We start from the raw sequence: 21,020 nt of genomic DNA on the forward strand, positions 1-21,020 counted from the left end.
AAAATATGTCCACAAAAAACACCTGTGCATGGGTGTTTATAGCAGCTTTGTTCATAATTGCCAAAACATGGAAGCAACTAAGATGCCCTTATTCTAGTGGCAAATGCATGAACACATTCAGCACGTGCAGAGCATGGGAAATTATTCAGCAATAAAAGAAATGAGCTGAGAATCCCTGAAAAGACAAGCAGGACGTTTAAACGCCTTGTGGCAGGTGAATGAAGCCAATGGGAAAAGTACTGTGTAATACCAGCTACCTGTAGGACATCACTGGAAAAGGCCAAACTATGAAGATTGTAAGAAAAGGTGGCGGCTGCTCAAGCTGAAGTGAGGAAATGGAGCTCGGAAGAGAGATTAGCGTGCATGACTGCAACGGTAGACACGTGAAGCAGTATGTTCGCACCAAGGCTCACAGAGTGTATGACCATCGCAGACTTTCGTTGGTAATAGCATTCAAACACTGGTTCATCAGTTGTAATGAAGGCATCCTTTCCATGCAACATGCCATTAATAGGGGCAGCTGGGACCAGAGAGAAGGAATCCATGGGAACTCTCTATAACATCTGTACACTTTCTTCCCCACAAAGATAAAGCTGCTGAAAATAATACATCTTAATAATAATAATAATAATGATAATAATAATAATAACCCGGCAGTACAAACTTTGACGTGCAATGGGAAGAACACAGCACCGACACTCCAGTACATGTGACACTTGACTCTGACAGGTGCTCTGACTGGTGAAGTGGTTATCAGCAAGACTGCAACTTGTGAGATGCTGGGAAGTGGTGGTAGTGGGGAGAGGTTACCTGAAGACAAGAGGGCAGTCATGACTCTAGCAGTGGTAAGTGGGGCTCAGGACACGTGTGGGGAACTGAGGTGGCTGACAGCTGTGTGCAGCTGGGTGCCCGTGTTATTCTGTGCAAAACTATTCCCAGTGGGATGCACCAGCTGGGTTTTGTGGAAGCAAGTACACTCAAGTCTAACGTGAAAGGTGCATTATCCTCAAGTGTTCTCTCTAACAGAGAAATTGTTTGGGGGCAAATCTCATTCTCCAAGTCAAATGTTAAAGAGTGGATCATGTCTAAAAACAGAGAATATAGTGCATGTGTCTGCGTGGCCCAGTCTGGACTAGTCAGACCGATCAAACCGGTCAAACCAGTCCAGACTGGATCAAACCAATCCAGACCAGTCCAGACCTGATCAAGCCAGTACAGACCAGTCCAGGCCGGATCAATCCAGTCCAGACCAAATCAAACCAGTCCATTCCAATCTAATTAAGTCTAACATAATTTGATCCGATCCAATATAATACAATCAACACTAATCAAATATGATCCAACCAACACTAATCCGATCAAAACCAATCCGATCAACTATGGCCCAATCAACATAAATCCGATCAAATACAGCCCAATCAACACTGATCTGATCAAATATAAACCGATCAAAGATAATCAAATCAAGACTAATCCGATCGGCTACAACCTGACCAACAACAATCTGACCAACCACAGTCCAATCAACACTAATCTGATCAACTATAACCCGATCAACACTAAACTGGCCACCTGTAATCCCGTCAACAAAGTCTGATCAGATACAATTCGATCAACTATGATCTAACCAACACTGATCCAATCGAATAAAGCCCGCTCAAATATAATCCAAACAACACTAATCTGATCGGATATAATCCGATCAAACATAATCCAATCAACACTGATCCAAGAAGTTTATTTAAATAACAAGACACTTTCCTGAAGGGAAAATTAGCTAGGATTCATTTCTTTAAGAATAATTTACCCCTACTTAAAGACAGATTGCCCTACATGTAACACATACGTACGAAAAAGTTACAAAAATTGTCCTTGGTTTTACAATAATAAATGAAAAACATTAAAATTCTCTAACCAAAGTATGCAAAGATTTTTATGTTGTTCATTTTTGTTGTTGTTGTTGTTAAAATAGTGTGAGCAAAATAACTTACTGGAATATAGCTGAATGAGCATGCCAGGAATGGAGAAGTGGGCATTGTCACGGAACCAGTTTATTTCCCTATTCCATCTCCCAGTGATGTCAACCAAAACATATCATTGGCCATCCAGAAAAAAAAAAAACCAGAAAGAAAAGAAAAATGCAATATGTTTGTGCACATACACCAGTTACTTTATGTACAATAAAGGAATGTAGGAAGGGGACAATGAAAGAATAGGAAAACTATACTGAGGCAGTCAGAGTGTGATGGAACCCAAATGCCATTTTCTAAGTGAGAATGCATTCTTTGTCTGTGAGACGAGAGTGCTGGAGGAAAGCAGCAGGCTCCCTGTTTAGTAGACACCTCCTGTCTGCTGTTGGAACACGTCAACGGTATCTTCATCCTCCAGTCCCAACTGTGCAGGTGTGTCTGCTTCACTGATTGGCTGCCCATCACATCGGACTCTGATCTGACTCATTGACAAACCCTGTCATTCACAATAGGCTTTCATTAGTTTACTAAGTGGTGTATTCCTTCTAGTTTTAAATTGCACGACAGAGCCATCTTGCCCTGCCATCCTCAAATAAATATGATCATTATTCTTGGTCTTGACTCCTTCCTAGGCTTTTCGTCAGCCATGGCAAGCACTGGAGTCTCCTCAGCTGCTGCTTCACAAAACAGGTACCAGGCAGCACCAGGAGCGGCCAACTTCATAGTTTATAAATACCATATTTCACAAGTAAAGTGGGCAAGATGGATACTAGTCTAAATCATGGACAGATTAAATATTATCACTCATCAAGTCAGGATTTATATGGGCCAAAAAATGAAAATGAAAAAGAGAAATGTGTTATAATTGGAAATGTGATGGATATACATTTAACTGTTTCACGTACAAGATACTATATTTTAATTTAAAATGTTCTATACAATATTTTTGCATGTCCTCACAAAATATATAAACGCATAAGGGAATTTTGACAAACACACGCGTGGCATGCTTTCAACACACACTCATGCCAAGGAGGGATCATTCCAGGTTGCAGGTTGAGGTTACACAACATGGAGACTGGACACTTTGACCTGAACCTGAAGCAGTCAATTTCAACAGGGAATCAAAGATGAGGGTTTGCACTGGTATGCTCTACTATGGAAACTACAAGAGTCAGGCTCTTCCTTTTTAAAGTATTTGTATGAGAGTGCTTCAAGCAGTCAAGGAAAACAGAAGTAAAAGACAGGCACATTTTCTAACAACTGTTTGAAGTACCTGTGTACAATGACTTGAGAAAGCATCTTGACCTTGTAATAGGTTCAAGGATTCTGTGTTGCACAAAGCTTATTGTCTATTACCACATATTTTAGTGACCTTGCAGGTACACTGTGTCAGTTTGGTTGCTAGTCTGAAAACTGAGGTTTCTAACAGAGCAGAGGATAAAAATGACAACAAAACTCAGAGCTACCTGACTGTACAGAAAAAAACAATTTAAAGATGTGACTCACCAGATACCTGCATGAGCCCAGAGGCCAGCCATCTGCAAGTCCCACAGGAGCTGCAGGTGTAAAATCCACTGTAGCACACCAAAGTCTTGTACAGAGTATCAGCAAAGAGCAGCAGGACAGGGAAGATGAACATGTGTCTGAGTGGTTGTCAAGGAACCAATTCTATTCACAGTGATATAAACTGTTTTACAGGCAAGCGGGGCTTCCTTCAGTATCAGTTAGAATCGATGGAACATTAGGTAAAGCAGAAGGTGACATGACTTCACCAATTTTCTCTTGGACACCACTCAGTGAAGGAAGATCCACTTGCCCATGTAACAGTTGTGTAGCACTGTCGTTAGGAAGCCCTGCAATATCTGAATCACATAGATTTGGCTAAAGAGTACATGTCATCTATCATTTTCTTGGATCTTTGGTAAGATTGTTTAAAAAATTTCTCCAAAAAAAGAAAAAAAGAGAGAAAAGAAACAGAAAGAAAGAGAGAGAGAAAGAAAAAAAGAGAAAGGAAAAGAAAGAGAGAAAGAGAGAGAGATAAGAAAGAAAGAACAAAAGAAAGAAAGGAAGAAAGGAAGAAAGAAAGACAGTTTAAAACTATGTGAAGGGCCTGGTGCGATGGCTCAGTGTCTGAATCCTCATGTTGCATGTGTCAGGATCCCATATGAGAACTGGTTCATACCCCTGCTGCTGCACTTTCCATCCAGCTTCTGCTTGTGGCCTAGGACAGGAATTGAGGACGGCCCAGAGTCTTGGGACCCTGCACCTGCATGGGAGACCTGGAAGAAGCTCCTGGCTCCTGGCTTTGGATCAACTCAGCTCTGGCCATTGTGGCTACTTGAAGCGTGAACCAGTAGATGAAGAATCTATCTGCCTATAAAAGTTGCTTGTCCAATTAAAACAAATACATCTTTTTAAAAAAAAATCTGACATGAGGGCCGGGCAGCGTGGCTTAGCGGCTAAAGTCCTCGCCTTGAAAGCCCTGGGATCCCATATGGGCGCCGGTTCTAATCCCAGCAGCTCCACTTCCCATCCAGCTCCCTGCTTGGGGACTGGGAAAGCAGTCAAGGACAGCCCAATGCATTGGGACACTGCACCCGCGTGGGAGACCCGGAAGAGGTTTCAGGTTCCTGGCTTCGGATCGGCCCGCACCGGCCCGTTGCGGCTCACTTGGGGAGTGAATCATCGGACGGAAGATCTTCCTCTCTGTCTCTCCTCCTCTGTGTATATCTGGCTGTAATAAAATGAATAAATCTTTAAAAAAACAATCTGACATGAAAACTAGTAAGGAACACCTTGTGTTATTCAACACTATGAGCAGAGCTGCTGGACTAATAAATATTATCTCCAATCAGACTGAGCTCAGGCTTGTCTTGCTTTTGCTTCTCTTTTTCTTAGCTTTTTTAATCCTTGCCCAGGAGAAGAGTAAGAGGCAGGTGGTAGGAAGAAAACGCTCTAAAAATTTGAAGCTTCTTTCCTTGTTATCAGCACCACACCCTGCTTGTGCATTATATGCCTGGGACCTCTCGTTCTTCTCTCTCTCTATGTAAGTCTCTTATTCTTTAGTTAAGACAAGAGGCCAGGAGCCAGACTACCTGAATTTGAACCCAGACACACCACTTAGGAGCTAAGCGACCTTCATCTCTGAACCCTAAGAAAAATGGAGAGAACAAAGGATTGCTGCGAAAGTGTAACTGAGCTGTTATTCATAAAACAGTCTCAGACACTGAGAGCATTTATTAAATAAAAATTTCTAAAAAATATATTTACTTATTTGTTTTCCAACTTTTGGATCTCAGAAAATACTCTCGTAGTTTTCCTGCCTTTGCCCTCCTCTCTCATCAAACTATCAATCCACCTACACAAATTTATACGTTCCATATCATTCCAGTGTAAATCACAACATCAGGTCTCGTACGCTTTGTCCATCACTATGAAAGCATTTTAATAACAATCCCTGTCACCTTTTTCTTTAGGTCTCATTCTTTAATCATCCCAGGTTGATGAAACACAAGCCTTGCCATAGACTCTGAAAGAAAAGAACTCCGGAAAGGTCGTTCATTTTTCCTCCTTTACCTCTGCCACCCACTTTCATGTCAGACCACACACACAAATCATTCCAGACTTTTTCCTCCATCACAATGTGGTCTCCATTTACATCCATTCTGCCTCTAACAAATGACTTTGATTCAGGTGGGCAAATTCAGCACTAATGGCTTTACCCTATGTTTTCAGGGACAATTCTGAGTGCAAAATAGTCCCAAGGAACATTGCTGGTTTCACAGGTTTCTTGTCGCTAATCAGGTTTAGTTATTTCCTATCCTATTGTTGGAAACTTAGAAATCAGCTCCTCACTCACCATTCATGCTCAGGCTCAGTCGTCTCCTTGTAAAACTCTCACACTGGTTCCATAAAGGGCATCCTCGCCCTTCCCCCCGACCCTCCCCGCCGTCCCGGCCCCATCTCTTTAGACAGTGACTGTAGGGGAAAACTTGCTATTTCATTGTTACTAGGTCAGAAACACTAATTAATCCCTGCAACTTCATTAGAAAAATGCAGGTAGTCAACTCATCTAAAGAAATTTTTTTAAATAAAAAAAAAATAAACCCACAGTTACACAGAGTTGTAGTGTGCAGTTTCCTGTTCGAACTTTTCCCTGTTAACTGGCTGATTTAACAACTACATATGGAGACAAAAATCTTGCCTTAAAAGACTCCTGCAGGTTCAAAAAACATGCCGGTGAGTGGTTATTTTCTCTTACAACATTATGTTTTTGGCAGCTGATGGGTAGAGGATCATCAAGAGTGAAGTGGTGTGTTTTACTGAAGAGGGCCTCGCAGATTATTCTCAAAAAAGCTTTCTGCATATCCAGGGCATGTGCTGTTCTTCAGAGTTCATGTAAATAAGACTATGGAATCTTAAGATTTCTCCAAGAATCTTCCTCAATTTACAACTCCTTTGACACAGACTAGGGGAAGGGGCTCCCTGTCAGTGGAGAATACAGTTCTACGCCAGTGCCGCTAGAAAATCTGCTGAAGACTGAAATGATATCACCTGTTTCAGTCTGGGCTATTTACTTCTCAATGTTTTCAGAGATATGGCACCCAGCTCATCACTCTGCTGGGACAGGATTACATCAACACACAATAACATTTTGTCTGATTTTTTTTAATAAGCAAAAATTCATTCATGCAATAAGCCATTCTCTGAGACAGGGGCTATCTCAGGCTCTATTAACGTAAAGAAAAAAGGACAAAGTGTATAGTTGCAGCCCTCTACAGGCATGACCACATGATTGTTTTTTTTTTTTTTTTTTTTTGTGCACACAGCTTTTCAGGGATCAATCTAAGAGCCACTGAAACCAACACACATACAAGACATTCAGGGGAAGCAGCAGATACGTTTAACTGACAGGAGAGACCAGGAAAAGGTCTTATATGACAAGAGGGGTAGAAGCTGATTCCTGAAGAATGAAGAGGAGCACACTGAGTGGCAGATGAGAAGGAGCACAGCAGAAACAGGGAAAGATGCACCAAGCACACCAAGATGTGGAAGACAGAGCAAAGATCATAGAGCCCCCGGCGGGTCATGGACTCAGAAAGACTTTGTAGTTGTGGTGAGAGAGCCCCTGGAGAAGGCTGTCAATGTCAGGTCACTCCACGCTAAGACTTGGGCATCATCCTGTAGATGCCCAGTGTTCATCAGATCACCTGCACTCCTACACGACCTGCTGTACCACGGACATGGCCAGAGCAGTGCATGAATTCCAGCAACCTCATTCCATCTGCTCCTTCAGAGTCCCAGGGAGGGAAACTATTATGGGATGGGTAACTCTGTGTGTGTGTGTGTGTGTGTGTGTGTGTGTGTGTGTGTGTGTGTGTGTATAATGTATATATGCGTGTGTGCACTGTATACATAATAGATTTTATTTATTTATATATGCCTTACATATATTTATACACATGTGTATATATATCCACTATTGTATGAACAAAATCTTTACTTATATATATGTATATATTAGAATTTTCTGCATATTATGGTATTTTTACATCAGAGAAACCTTTCTAGAAATGAGAAGATACTGCCTTTCCTGAGACAAAAAGCAACTCAGCCCGAAGCTTGTCATTGATCATCTAAATTAAATATCATGAGCTACATTCTTGACCAAAGCACCTCATCTTCTTCTGTTTTAACTCATCCGAATGTCAATCACTGAAGTACTTGGAACCACTCCCATAGTTTGCAGCCTACCAAAATTGTTCAGATCATGATGTCCTAAATTGTCTGATCTGGCTTGTCTTGCCTTAAACTCAGAAACCCAGTTGAGGACGTTGGTCTAGGCTTTCCTTGTCACTCTTTCCATGTCCTGACCACAATGAACACTCCCACAGGGCCCTGCATGGCCTACTGTGCCGTCCATCCCTAGTTGTGTGAGCATGTTGAATTTCACTTTTCTGAGCCTCTCCTATGGCTGCCCCCGACTAAACATCACATAGAAGAATGAACAACAATAACTTAGAATCCCTTCTTTTTCACGAAAAAATAAATGACCTCTAAATTTAGCACTTGAATTCCAGCAAGATGTGTGTGTAAAAAAAGCAGAGAACAGCTCTTCTTCTACCCGTGTGCTAGGATAGCAAGGTGAAGAAGGTTTCAGTATACTTTTGGAGGATGAAAAGCAATAAAGGGACTGCGTAAAGAGAGTGACAAGTTCATTTGCATTCTGGCAAGATTACTCTATTTATAATGAGGAGGATGGATGGAAGAAGGCAAAGCATGGGGACGGAATATATTAGAGCTTATTACAATAATCTAGGAAAGGCATTGAAGCCGTGCTGGTTTGAATAGGGAGATGAGGAAAGGCTTGCTCATTGAGCAAAAGGGGTGGTGAGAGACAGGGAGGGAGGAGGGTGGCTTAGTTTTCAAGACAGGCAGTCACAGATGGAATATAGTGGAATGTATTCATTTAGCATTACTGAGACTTGGATTGGCACAAATGCCCCTATCACAACGTTCAGTTCTGTGAAACTTATTGAGAGAAGGAACAATAAACCCCGGAGGTCAAGCACTACAATAAGAAATGCTTGATTCAAATAGAGCAGCATTCAGCCATTCTTTTCTGAAAAGCAAAAAAAAAAAAAAAAGAGTATATATTTTAGTACTTCAAAGCCTTATACCCTCTGTCACAACCACTCTCACATGCTGTTGTGGTGTGAAAGCATCACAGACAAACAAATGCACCTGGCTATATGCCAATAAAACTTTATTGACAAAAAGCTGGCAGTCATCCATACCTCAACCTTGACACAGGAAGAATACCCTAAGAAATATTTGCTTTTAGATATTTCCAGAAGATCACATCAAATTTACTGTTGGATGATTTATTAGCATCAAATTAGATAATATCTACATGATGAAATATAGAGGACTTGGTCCAGGCTCCCTCCAATGTCTGTCCAATCTAGGCTTCTCCCATGAACACACACACATACACACACACTCACACACACAGGTGTGTGTGTATATATTCATAATTAAAGAGTAAAATAAGCTTCAACAAAGAACTTACCAATTTCCATTAGAGTGAAGAGGAATGATTCTTTCCAGTTGACGAGTGTGTGTGTGTGCGTGTGCGCACATCAATTAGTGTCTTCTTAGAAAATATAGAAGTCACCATAAATCATCATAGGTTAACTAAGGCACTCTTTTAAGACTTGGAGTACAAGAACTTTAAGAAAGTTTGAACATCTCACAAAAGTGATTCCTGATCATCAGAGATGGCGCTGATGGAATCTTCAAACAGTCATCAAAACCGTGACCTTTCTGTAATCAAAGCCACTTACTTTTTTTTTTTTTAAAGATTTATTTATTTTATTACAGCCAGATATACACAGAGGAGGAGAGACAGAGAGGAAGATCTTCCGTCCGATGATTCACTCCCCAAGTGAGCCGCAACGAGCCAGTGCGAGCCGATCCGAAGCCGGGAACCAGGAACCTCTTCCGGGTCTCCCACACGGGTGCAGGGTCCCAATGCATTGGGCCGTCCTCGACTGCTTTCCCAGGCCACAATCAGGGAGCTGGATGGGAAGTGGAGCTGCTGGGATTAGAACCGGCGCCCATATAGGATCCTGGGGCTTTCAAGGCGAGGACTTTAGCCGCTAGGCCACGCCGCCAGGCCCAAAGCCACTTACTTTTGAAGCCAAAAAGCTTTCTTTGATTACCAGGTAGGAAAAATGTTCATTAATTATTCGAGCGGGGCATCAGGCAACATGTCCCAATTAGCAGCCACGATTAAGTTACTTCATGGAATTTAATACTGACACTTTTTCCCCTAGATGTGTCCATAACAGATTTTTGTCAAACAGTGGAATAAAAATCATGATTAGACACCTGTACGTCTCATCCCATACTTAAATAGCTTGTGCTTTGTTTTTGTTTTGTTTTGACCAAGAGCATACGGTATAAAACAAAGGAACGTAGAATTATTCTGAGGTGTGATTTCAGCCCATGTTTCTCATTTTCATGAAATCTGTTTATAATGTTTAGAATGAAGGAAAGCTCTCAATAGACCTATGATTTGTTTCAACAGAGTTGAGCTTGGTTTTAAAGCTGTTCTCACCTGTGGCTGGTATTTGTCTCATGGAGAATATTCATTTCTAATTTTAAAAATGAATATATCTTTATTTGATCAAGAAAGAGAGGAGAGCCCTCTTGCATCTGCAGATTGACTCTCCAAATGCCTCCAACAGCCAGGTCTGGGTCAGACTGATGCCAGGATGCAGGTGCTTTACTCGGACCTACCACGTGGATGACAGGGACGCAGTGATGAGTAATCACCTGTTGTCTCTCATTTGCACATCTGCAGAAGGCTGGATAGGAAGCAGAGCTGTGATGCAAGCTCTGGGACGCATGCTGGTGTCCAGACTGGCACGTTAACTGCCGCACCCACACATCTCCTCAATAGCATCAGTATTCCTGCTGCAGGTTGATTTAATTTTAAGTGGAATTGGTAAAATTACAGATGGACAAGACAGGCTTACTCTGCCATCTTCCTCTCTACCCATCTCCTCCCACCTTTTGTCTTAATTGCCTCTCCCAGCTTTTCTTTCCACCACCCCCTCCATATTTTTCTATTCAAGTCATCTTTTTTTCCTTTTCTTCTTAAGATTTCTTTCTTTCTTTGGAAAGTCAGATTCACAGAGAGAAGGAGAGATGGAAAGACCCTCCGGCTGTTGGCTCACTTCCCCAAGTGGCCACAACAGCCAGAGCTGAGCTGATCCAAGCCCAGAATTCAGGAGCTTCCTCCAGGTCTCCCATGCGGGTGCGGGGTCCCAAGGCTTTGGGCCGTCCTCGACTGCTCTTCCAGGCCATGAGCAGGGAGCTACATGGGAAGTGGAGCAGGCAGGACACGATTCCCAGCCCATATGGGATCCCTGCCCCTGCAAGGTGAGGATATAGCCACTGTCATTTGTGTCGGTCCTTCTTTCTCCTTTTTAATCTCTGCTTTTCCTTGTCCACCTGATCCCTGGCCTCTCCCAGGCTCTCTGTCACTCCCTCGAATTCTATCAACTCCAACTGGGATCTGCCAAGGGGACAAGAACAGTCCTTGGTCCCCTGTCTCACATTTCTCCTGCTCCATGGTAGCGTTGTGCTGGATCACATGTCCCAGACTGAAAGGTGTTGAGGCACTTCCTATTAGATCCCTCCCATTCTCCGTGGATCAATCAAGAGGCTACTTTCTCCCTGATGCCTACCAACCAACCTGCATGGCTCTCTCCTTCCTGCCTAACAAGTAGTCTAGAAATGTATGGGGCTAAAATCATGATCATGCCTGCTCTTATTTCTTGGAAAGTCAGATGTACAGAGAAAGATCTTCCATCCACTGGTTCACTCCCCAGGTGGCCACAATGGCTGAAGTTGAGCTGATTCAAAGCCAGGAGCCAGGAGTTGCTTCTAGGTCTCCCACGCAGGTGAGGGATCCCAAGGTTCTGGGCCGTCCTCGACTGCTTTCCCACGCCACAAGCAGGGAGCTGGCAGGGAAGCAGAGCAACCAGGACATGAATCAGCACCCATATGGGATCCTGGGGCATGCAAGTTGAGGACGTTAGCCACTAGACTACTGTGCCAGGCCAGATGATGCCACTTCAGAGTCTAGCATTAGATGGGCGGTCCCTTGACGCCACTGGTACCAGTTGTCAGCTGGAGACAACTCTTCATGGCTATAGTCCCACTGGCTGGACAGGCCACCCTGCGTGGTAGACTCAGGCTAGTATCCAGAGTACCAAATGGAGACTGCTATGTATCCTAGGGTTGGGGAGAGGGGTGGGGGCACAACTCCAGCGAGTGCTCCACATCCTGAACATGTCGCTCCCTCTTCATCCTCTGTCCTTTGGTAGGACAGCACCACATTCCCTGGTTTCTCTCCTGTCTCCTGGCCACTCCTACTCAGTTCTCACCGCTGGATTTCTTCCCAAAGACCTAAGTTGGGCTCCGGGGCCCAGTTCTTGATCTCTCCTCTTAAGATTTATCTCTTTGAAAGTCAGAGTTACAGACTGAAGGAGCGAAGGAGGAAAAGCCTCTATCCTCTGGTTCACACCCTCCCCCCCGCCAATGGTGGCAAAAGCCAGAGCTGGGATGGTCTGAAGCCGGGAACGTCCTCTTCTGTGTCTCCCATGTGGGTGCAGGTGCCCAAGGACTTGGGTCATCCCAACAGAGACCTAGATCAGAAATGGAACAGCTGGGACTTGAACCAGCATCTGTGGGGATGTACCTGCCACACCACAGGACCTGCCCCTCTTACCTTTCTCATCCTTCCTTACTCCTTATATCTCAGCCCCTCCCACCCCCCGCCTCGCCTTCCAGCCAGAGACCAAGATCATATCCAACGCTCTGTTCATATCACCACTTGGGATTCTGGGAGACCCTTTCAAACCCTGATTTTTTCCCCCAGACTCATTTCTGTCCCACTCATGCTCCTCCCAGCCATTCCACTGCTCCTTGTAAGAGTTCTGGAGTCAGCCCAACCACAACCCTTGCAAACCTGTCAGTTCCATTTTCCTGATGTGATTAACAACAGATCCACTTCCTCCCATCCATTCTCTCTCTTTCCTTCAGCCTTGTTTTTTGCCCTTTATTTCTGTGCTGTATCATGAAGCATATAACACAGATCTACACATCTTGATAGCTACTTGGTGAACTCAGAGATTTCTCCAGTTAGCTGGCTTATCAGCAGTGCTCCTGATCAGAGCTCTTCCTATCAACACTGGACAGACACCCACTCTGTTCCCAGTGCCACTAAAACAAATAAAAACAAATCTTTAAAAAAATTAAAAAGAATAAGCACAAAACAAGCCAAAGCAATAAAATTGGTGGGAATTAACAAATGAAGAACATGAGGTTGTACAGATCTGGTTATGTTTATTATGGCAGCAGGGCAGCCATCATCTCGAAGGATGATGAATCAAGATAAAGAAAGTGAGGGGTTTTATACTTTTACAAAAGCATAGTGTAAGTGGTGGGAAAGCTGGTGTGTGGAGTATAGATTAGCTAAGTTTCCACAAGGTCAGAATAGCCCATAACAGTTCCAAGCTCAGGGTACATAACTAGCTCTACTGTGGGAAGAAAGGGATCAAGCAATATTCCAAGGGACAACAAAACATCAGACACTGGGGTCAGGCCATCTATGACTCCAAGACTGTGCACGGCTATAGTATGCACTCAGGAGCTTCTCTGCTTTACATGTGTCTCGGAATGTCTGCATCAAAGACCCTGAAATATTCAGAGGGACAGTTGGACTGTTGGTGGAGATGTCTAAATCCCACATTGCAATGCCTGGGTTCCAGTTCCATTCAGCTTCTAACCCAGCTGACAGCTAATACACACTTTGGGTGACAGCATGTGATGGCTCAGGTTCGAGGGTCCCTGTTACCTGTTTGGGAGACCTAGATGCACTTCCAGGTTCCTCGTGCTCAACTGCTCAACCCTGGCTTTTGTAGACAGAGTGAACCAGTGGATGGATTATCTCTTTTGTTCCTCTCTCTGCCCTTTAAATACATTTTTTAGAGTTTCAAAAATATTTATTCTTTTAGAGGCTTATTGAATTCACTTATTTGACAGGCACAACCATACAGAAAAAGGAAGAGACAAAGGTAGACAGAAAGTTCTTTCACCAGATAAATTAAGGGTCAGATGGCTTCAACAGCTAAGGCTGCTCTAGGTCAAAGCCAGGGGCCAGGAACTCCATTGAGGTTTCTCCTGTGGATCACAGCATCCTAAGAACTTGGGTTGAGCCCGGCGGCATGGCCTAGCGGCTAAAGTCCTCACCTTGCACGCCCCGCGATCCCATATGGGCGCCGGTTCTAATCCCGGCAGCTCCACTTCCCATCCAGCTCCCTGCTTGTGGCCTGGGAAAGCAGTCGAGGACGGCCCAAAGCTTTGGGACCCTGCACCCACGTGGGAGACCCGGAAAAGGTTCCAGGTTCCCGGCTTCGGATTGGTGCGCACCGGCTGTTGCTGCTCACTTGGGGAGTGAATCATCAGACAGAAGATCTTCCTCTCTGTCTCTCCTCTCTGTATATCTGACTATGTAATAAAATAAATAAATCTTTAAAAAAAAAAAGAACGTGGGTCAGCTTCTGCTGCTTTCCGAGGTGTATTAGTGGGGAGATGGACTGGAAGTGGAGCAGCCAGGATTTCAATAGGCATTGTATGATGGGGGTGGCAGCACTGAGTGGCAGCTTAACTCACTGCACCACACATTGACCAAACCACTCAAAAAAATGAACTAAACTCTCTAAAGAGAAAACTTTGAAGCTCTATTAAAGGAACATAGAAAATGTTATGCATAATTTAAAAAAATAAGTGCATGTCCTCTGATGGGACAACTTCAAAATGTTCACTATCTACCTATCAAGTTAATACTTGATAATAATGTTTTATTGAAAACTAGTTTAAAAGTCTACCTTTATTTTTTTTAATTGTTATTATCATTTTCCATGATGCAGTTCTGTAGGTATAGGGATTCCCTCCTCCCCTTCCCCTTCCTCTCTCCCTCCCTCTACATTATCCCAGTAGCATAGTCCTTTAGTAACAGTTACAAGTGTAACATTCCACTATTTAAGTGCCTGATAACATTTCAGGCATAGGCAATGGGGGTAGAAAATCTAGTAGCTTGATAAGAATTTGAGGAGTTTGTTGAGAAACTCTCTTTATAATATTTATGTAAAACAAAACATCATGCATCAGTAAGTCAACTTGAAAAACATGGTCAAAAGTGGGCTGAGTGGACAGACAGAAACCACGATAGGACAGCAAGCATAACATGGTTTTACAATGACAGAAGTCAAAGGGATGAACTAGTGGAATGCAGTAGAGAGCTCAGACAATGAGTCTATGGGGACTTTATCTCTGACAACGATGTGGACACAGAGCAAGAGGGAAAGACAGACTGCCAACAGCCAGCGGTGGGAAAGCCGGACTACTCTGTGGAGAAGAATGAGACTGTGTTCTTACCCACACACTGGAGCCTTCCAAATGATTTCAATACATTCACATGAATGAGAAAACGTAACAAATATAGGGTCAATGAATAACTTAAATAAATACCTAAAGCATGAGGTATATTCCAAAAATCTTGACCATGAATCTATTTTATGCAGCAGGGGATATGACAGCCTGGCAATTAGATGTGAGGTTATTTCTGTGATGTTTAGACACAACAAGGAACAATATTTGAAATGCAAAAAGAACTAATGTGCAGTAGCAGAAAAGAGGCAGGAACCGAAATAGTCAAATTGTACTTAGAGAAATATAAGTTAAAATGATGACGTGTGAAGTGGGCACTTCAGCTAGTAGTTAAGAAGACAGTTCGGATGGCCCCCATCAGGGTGCCTGGATTCAGCCCCTGCTGACCCCAGCTTCCTGCCAGCATGGATCCTGAAAGGTAGCAGTGGCAGTTCAAGCACTAGACTCTCTCCGCCAAAAAAGTAGGAGATTTGAACGGAGTTTGTGGCTGCTGGTGTTGGCCTGGCCTACCTTCGACTATTGCGTTGACCAGCAGATGAAGGAGTTCCCTCTCTTTCAAGTAAAGGTTGTTAAAAACATTCCGCCTTGCCACTTTATAGCCATGAGGACTCGAGGAAAATGGGAAAGCTGAAACACCGCAGGGTTGACGAGGGTGCAGGAGACAGGCTTCTACTGTTGATTGGGGTGATACTGATGCAATGATTCTGCAGTCACCTGGTAGCACTTAAGGAAAAGGAATAACAAGCACACACCTAATTCCCTACTGCCTGGCCATATCTTCTTGGATATTTCACACAATTCCCACAGAATTTGGTAGTACTGATGGTAGGAGTAGATGGTTGAAGGCAGTCTCAGAAGTTGTTTATGGAGTAATAGACAAAAAACATGGTAAACTCATTCGTTTCTAGAGGCTACGATGAGAATCGAAAGATTGAAATTGACACAGTGATGCAGGCAAGTCTGAAAACCAAGGCCAACAGGACCCTGGCTCCTGGCAACAGCACTCTATAACTCAAAGAATTCAGCGGCTTGCAAAAAATTAGACCGATGTTAAACTCAAGTGCTTCAAGAAACAAGTGAGTCACAGCCATGAGAACAACCAGGATACAGGCAGGGAAGCTGGATGCTGTGGCTGTTTCTTGCTGGGAAGAGGAACAAATGCTTTCAATCACCACTCACGGATGCCAGCCTTGAAGGTGGCAGTGTAACTCACTGTGCCACAACACTGGCCTCGGCAGATGCACCTTCAAGAAAATACCAGTCCTGTGTCATCCTGACAGCAAGGTCTCAATCCCAGACAGGAAGGTGGAGAGTCAGGAAGCAATGAACATCATGAATGCCAACGTACAAGGAAATGAGTGTGATTATCAAGTCTATAAAAACAATGACGTCCTGCCGAATTAAAAATGAACAGAAGGGACCTGGCATGATAGTCTAGTGGCACAGCGGTGATTCATATCCTGGATGCTCCACTTCCTATCCAGAACCCTGCTTGTGGCCTGGGAAAGCAGCAGAGGATGACCCAAAGCCTTGGGACCCTGCACCCACGTGGGAGACCCGGAAGTAGCTCCTGGTTCCTGGCTTTGGATCGACTTGGCTCCATTGCAGCCACTTGGGGAGTGAGCCAGCAGATGGAAGATCTTTCTGACTCTCCTCCTCTCTGTATATCTGCCTTTCCGATAAAAAATAAATCTTTTTAAAAAATGCACAGAGAACCAAAGTATGTAAAAATGACCTCACGACAGGAGGCACTCAACAGGTTGCCCAGGAAGATGTTAGGCATGTATTATGATATATATGATATATAACATGATATATAGGGCTTTTAAAAGCTAGAGCTGGCTGTGTGTTCCACCTCTAAAGACAAGTCCTGGAAAAGTAGGAAGAATGCACACATGTCAAGTTAAAAGAAGATTAAAAAAATAGGAAAATAAAACATGGTCCCAAAAAGGCAAAAGGAAGAGAAAAGCAAATAAGAAACAGGTGGGACTAATGAAAAGATTATAAACAAGTTAGGTTTAATAAATGCAGGAAAAACTTCATCATGGAACAAAATACATGCTATAAACTCCATTTAACTAATGAACAATGATACATAGAAGAAAGATAGATGCAAGACATTAACAGAAATGATTTCTGTTTGTGAGATTTTACATGATACATTTTCCCTGAAATATCTGTAATGAACACAGCTTTTGGAATAACAAAAGCCAGGAACACAGAACACTTCAGATCTCTTCAACTCCATAGCCACGCTTACTTCTTTGTGTGCAGGGATCACTGTGTAGGTGACACTAATTTCCAGCCTGCCAAAAAGGCTGAGATGCCGCTAGAACCAAAACAACACCCACTGATCTGGGCTCTGGATTGGTGAGCTCTAGTCTATTACAGCCAACAGGGCAGGCTCCTTCCTGAATCCCCAGGGGCACAGAGGTCTCCAGCCTCAGTGGCGGGCAGCTATGCAGGTGACTGTCAGGGTCCCTGGGTTCTCCCTGGGCACAGACAGGTCTACTGTCCCCAAACAGATGAGCTGGCTTTGCTACCAGAGATTCATGACTTCCTTTCAACCTCATGAAAAATCCTGAGAATCATGTGCTAATTTTGACTTTATACATGAGAAACCCGAGACAGAGAATTAGGTCACCTGTCATTTTTGTCCCAGGGAGAGTCACGGATGGGATCCAAGCCCAGTGTCTGTGTAGCTGCCGTGGCCAGCATCTTTGAATAGTACTCCAACATTCCCTAAGGGTTGTTTCTTTTAAAGTAACAGGGGCCAAACCCGGTGCGATGGCCTGGAGGCTAAGTCCTTGCCTTGCATCTGCTGGGATCCCATAAGGGGGCCAGTTCATGTCCTGGCTGTTACACTTCCATCCAGCCTTGCTTATGGCCTGGGAAAGCAGTCGAAAATGTTCAAAAGCCTTGGGATCCTGCACCCATGTGGGAGACCTGGAAGAAGTTCCTGGTTCCTGGCCTCAGATCAGCTGATCTCCAACCATTATGGCCACTTGGGAAGTGAACTAGTGGATGGAAGATATTTCTCTGTTTCTCCTTCTCTCTGTAAATCTTTCCAAACAAACAAACAAATTAGATGGTTAAAAAAAATAACAGGGGCCAATGTTGTGGCATGATGCGTAATGTTGACATCTGCTACACTGTATCCCATACGGGCACTTGTTCATGTCCTGGTTGCTGTACTTCGATCCACCTTTGTGCTAATGGCCTAAGAAAAGCAGTGAGAGATGGCCCACGTGTTTGGGCCCGTCCTAGTCACATGGGAAACACGAACAAATCTCCTGACTGGCATGGCCCAGCATTGGCTGTTGAAGCCATCTGGGGAGTGAATCAGTGGATGGAAAAGCAACCTCTCTCTTCTTCAAAATAAATAAAGCTTGAAAAAAGAAAATAAAATAATAGATTTTTTTTTATTGTTAATTATTTTGCATTATGTGACAGTTTCATAGGCTCTGGGAATCCCCCCCTCCCTCCCTCTCCCCTCCCCCCGGTGGATTCCTCCACCTTGATGCAGTATTACAGTTCAAATTCAATCAAGATTCTTTCATTGAAGTTTAAGAGCTCAGTCTGGGGGCTGGCAGGGTAGCCTAACAGGCTTATTCTTCACTCGCTGGCGCTAGCATCCCATAAGGGCACAGGTTTGTGTCCCTGCTGCTCCTTTGCTGACACAGCTCCCTGGTTATGGTCTGGGAAAGCAGTGGAATTGGCCCAAAGCCTTGGGACCCTGCACCTGCATGGGAGACCCAGAAGACACTCCTTCTGGTTCCAGATTGGCTCAGCTCTGGCTGTTGTGGTCATTTGGGGAGTGTATCCATGGATGAGAGATCTTTCTCTCTGTCTTTCCTTCTCTCTGTAAATCTGCCTTTCCAATAAAAGAAATCTACAAAGGAAATCTCTTTCTTTCTCTCCCTGTTGCTCAGCCTTTCAAGTGATAAACAGATAAGCAAATCAACTGTGAAAGAGCAGATGAGGCAGGAGTATTGGAAGAACAGGGGCTGATACAGAATGCCACACACACTTCCCAAATTTCCTCTCACGTTTGTCCCCTCTAACATCTGCTGTGTTGGGACAGAGGGTGGAAGCTGAAATCAAGCAAAAGACAGAGGTGAAGTCAAATGAGTCCTGGAGGGGCGTGTCCTGCTGGGTCCCATGGGGCTGTGGTCCCAGCTCTGTCCTATGGTCACGGTGGCAGGTGGGCCCTCCCTCGCTGCTTCCTGAGCCTTTTACAGTTGCACAGCTACACCCACTCAGATCAAAACCCTTCACTGCACAGGAGCCTCTCCCCCCTTCAATGCCTCAGCACCTTGTCTGGGCTACACTTTCCAGCAATCTGTGCCTTCTTTTCCTCGTGTGTATAAATAGCATCTTTTTTAGCAAGTCTAGACACTCGGCAGTTGATTGCTCTTGGAGCTTGGGCTGTCTGGTCCACACCGTGAGTCAGGAGCCTCCCCGGGGATCTGGAAGCGAGAATGAGAGACACCTGGCCTCTCTCCCTCCCTGTGGACAGTCTGCTACGTGTGACCTTGGACACTGCAGGCCACCCCAAAAGACCCAGGAAGAGTCACTGATTTCCAGAGTACAGAAAGGAGGAAGCTGACGTAGAGAAAGGTAGAACACACACACACACATACTGCTTACATGCCTTACACATGCAACACACCACACACATGAACCCACAACATGTAAACCACAACACACATGTGCAACATGCATTACACCACATACATAAAGTGACACACACCACACACATACTACAAAGCTCTACCACACCATCTCATATATGCATACACAGATACCTTCTCATCAGACACATGAACAGACAACATGCAAACCACAGCACACATTTACAAAATGTACAACATTAACCATATACATAAAGCCCCAAGTACCACACATACCACGAAGCTCTCCCAGACCCTCTCTCTCTCTCTCTCTCTCTCACACACACACACACACACACACACACACACACACACACTATTGCCTGATTCCCAGACTCTGAGTAAGCCGGACTGCATTTTTTCCCCCAGCACATCTCTGCTTTTGCCTCTGCCTCCTAGTTTACATTCCTTTTTCCCCAGTCTAAGGAGCCCACCTTTTCTTTAGTCAGTGCACCTTCAGGTTTTCAAGTAGGGTTTTTGGATTCATGAGGAATTGTCTGTTTTCTGGAACTTTCTGGAATAAGGCTTCTAGAAGCCTCTGCCTTCGCAGTGTTCACTTCCCGGCACCATTCCTGGCTGACGTCAGTGACCATAAGGCACAGGATCCCTTAAACCATCTCCCACCAGACAGCCCGCCCACTGCTTTCCCAAGCTCACAGCCCAGTTTGGGTGGGGGCAAGACATGTAGGTGCCAGCTTAGTATTCCCAAGCCTGGTTCTCAGAAAACCAGTTCTGTCAGATGACCACACACACGCACACTCACCCACACACACACACATGCACCAACCAATGACTCCTAAGGGCTCAGTGCTGTGCAGGTCAGAACACCTGAGATGGGTGACCTGGGTTCTCCAAACTCACCTGCCTCACGGGACCCTCTCCCACTTACTATTCGCTATGAAGTGTCTTACAAAAAAGTCATGGAAAATGCACATCATGGGAAAACTACATGTATTTCAATAAGAGCTTACACCAAATTATATTTGTTTCCTCAAGAGCTTTCTGAAGTGCCCCTGCATGCTTTGCAAAAGGTTTGAGAGTGCCTCAAGGCTCCAGGTATTGAGGTCTCATCCCCAGTAGGGGGTGCTGAGAAGGTAGGGGAGGTGAGAACTTAACCTGCCAGTGGTGTTCAGAAGTAGGACACAGAGGTGGTGCCTGGGATTCGACAAGGTCCTGAGAACATAAGAAGAGGGAGAGAGACCAGTAGCAGACTCCCGCACATGTCCCCCAACACTCACCAAGGGATGCCCTGTGCTGTCTCAAGACCCTGCCAGCAAGAAGCCAGCACCAGACAGAGGGCCTTGACTTTGCGCTTCTGCCTTGTAAGTCCCCTGGCCCATGGTATTTT

General features: G+C 44.4%; 1 protein-coding gene and 1 pseudogene across 2 annotated transcripts in view; both read right to left on the reverse strand.

Moving 5' to 3' along the window:
• The window catches only part of LOC101524019 (rho guanine nucleotide exchange factor 4), a 68,312-nt gene that overhangs the window by 35,717 nt on the left and 11,575 nt on the right, over nt 1-21,020 (reverse strand). The gene's annotated exons all lie outside the window — the stretch shown is intronic.
• Nucleotides 2,332-2,618, reverse strand: LOC101523779 (small ubiquitin-related modifier 2-like; annotated as a pseudogene).

The sequence above is a fragment of the Ochotona princeps genome, chromosome 5, assembly GCF_030435755.1.
Source record: "Ochotona princeps isolate mOchPri1 chromosome 5, mOchPri1.hap1, whole genome shotgun sequence".
Lineage (NCBI taxonomy): Eukaryota > Metazoa > Chordata > Mammalia > Lagomorpha > Ochotonidae > Ochotona > Ochotona princeps.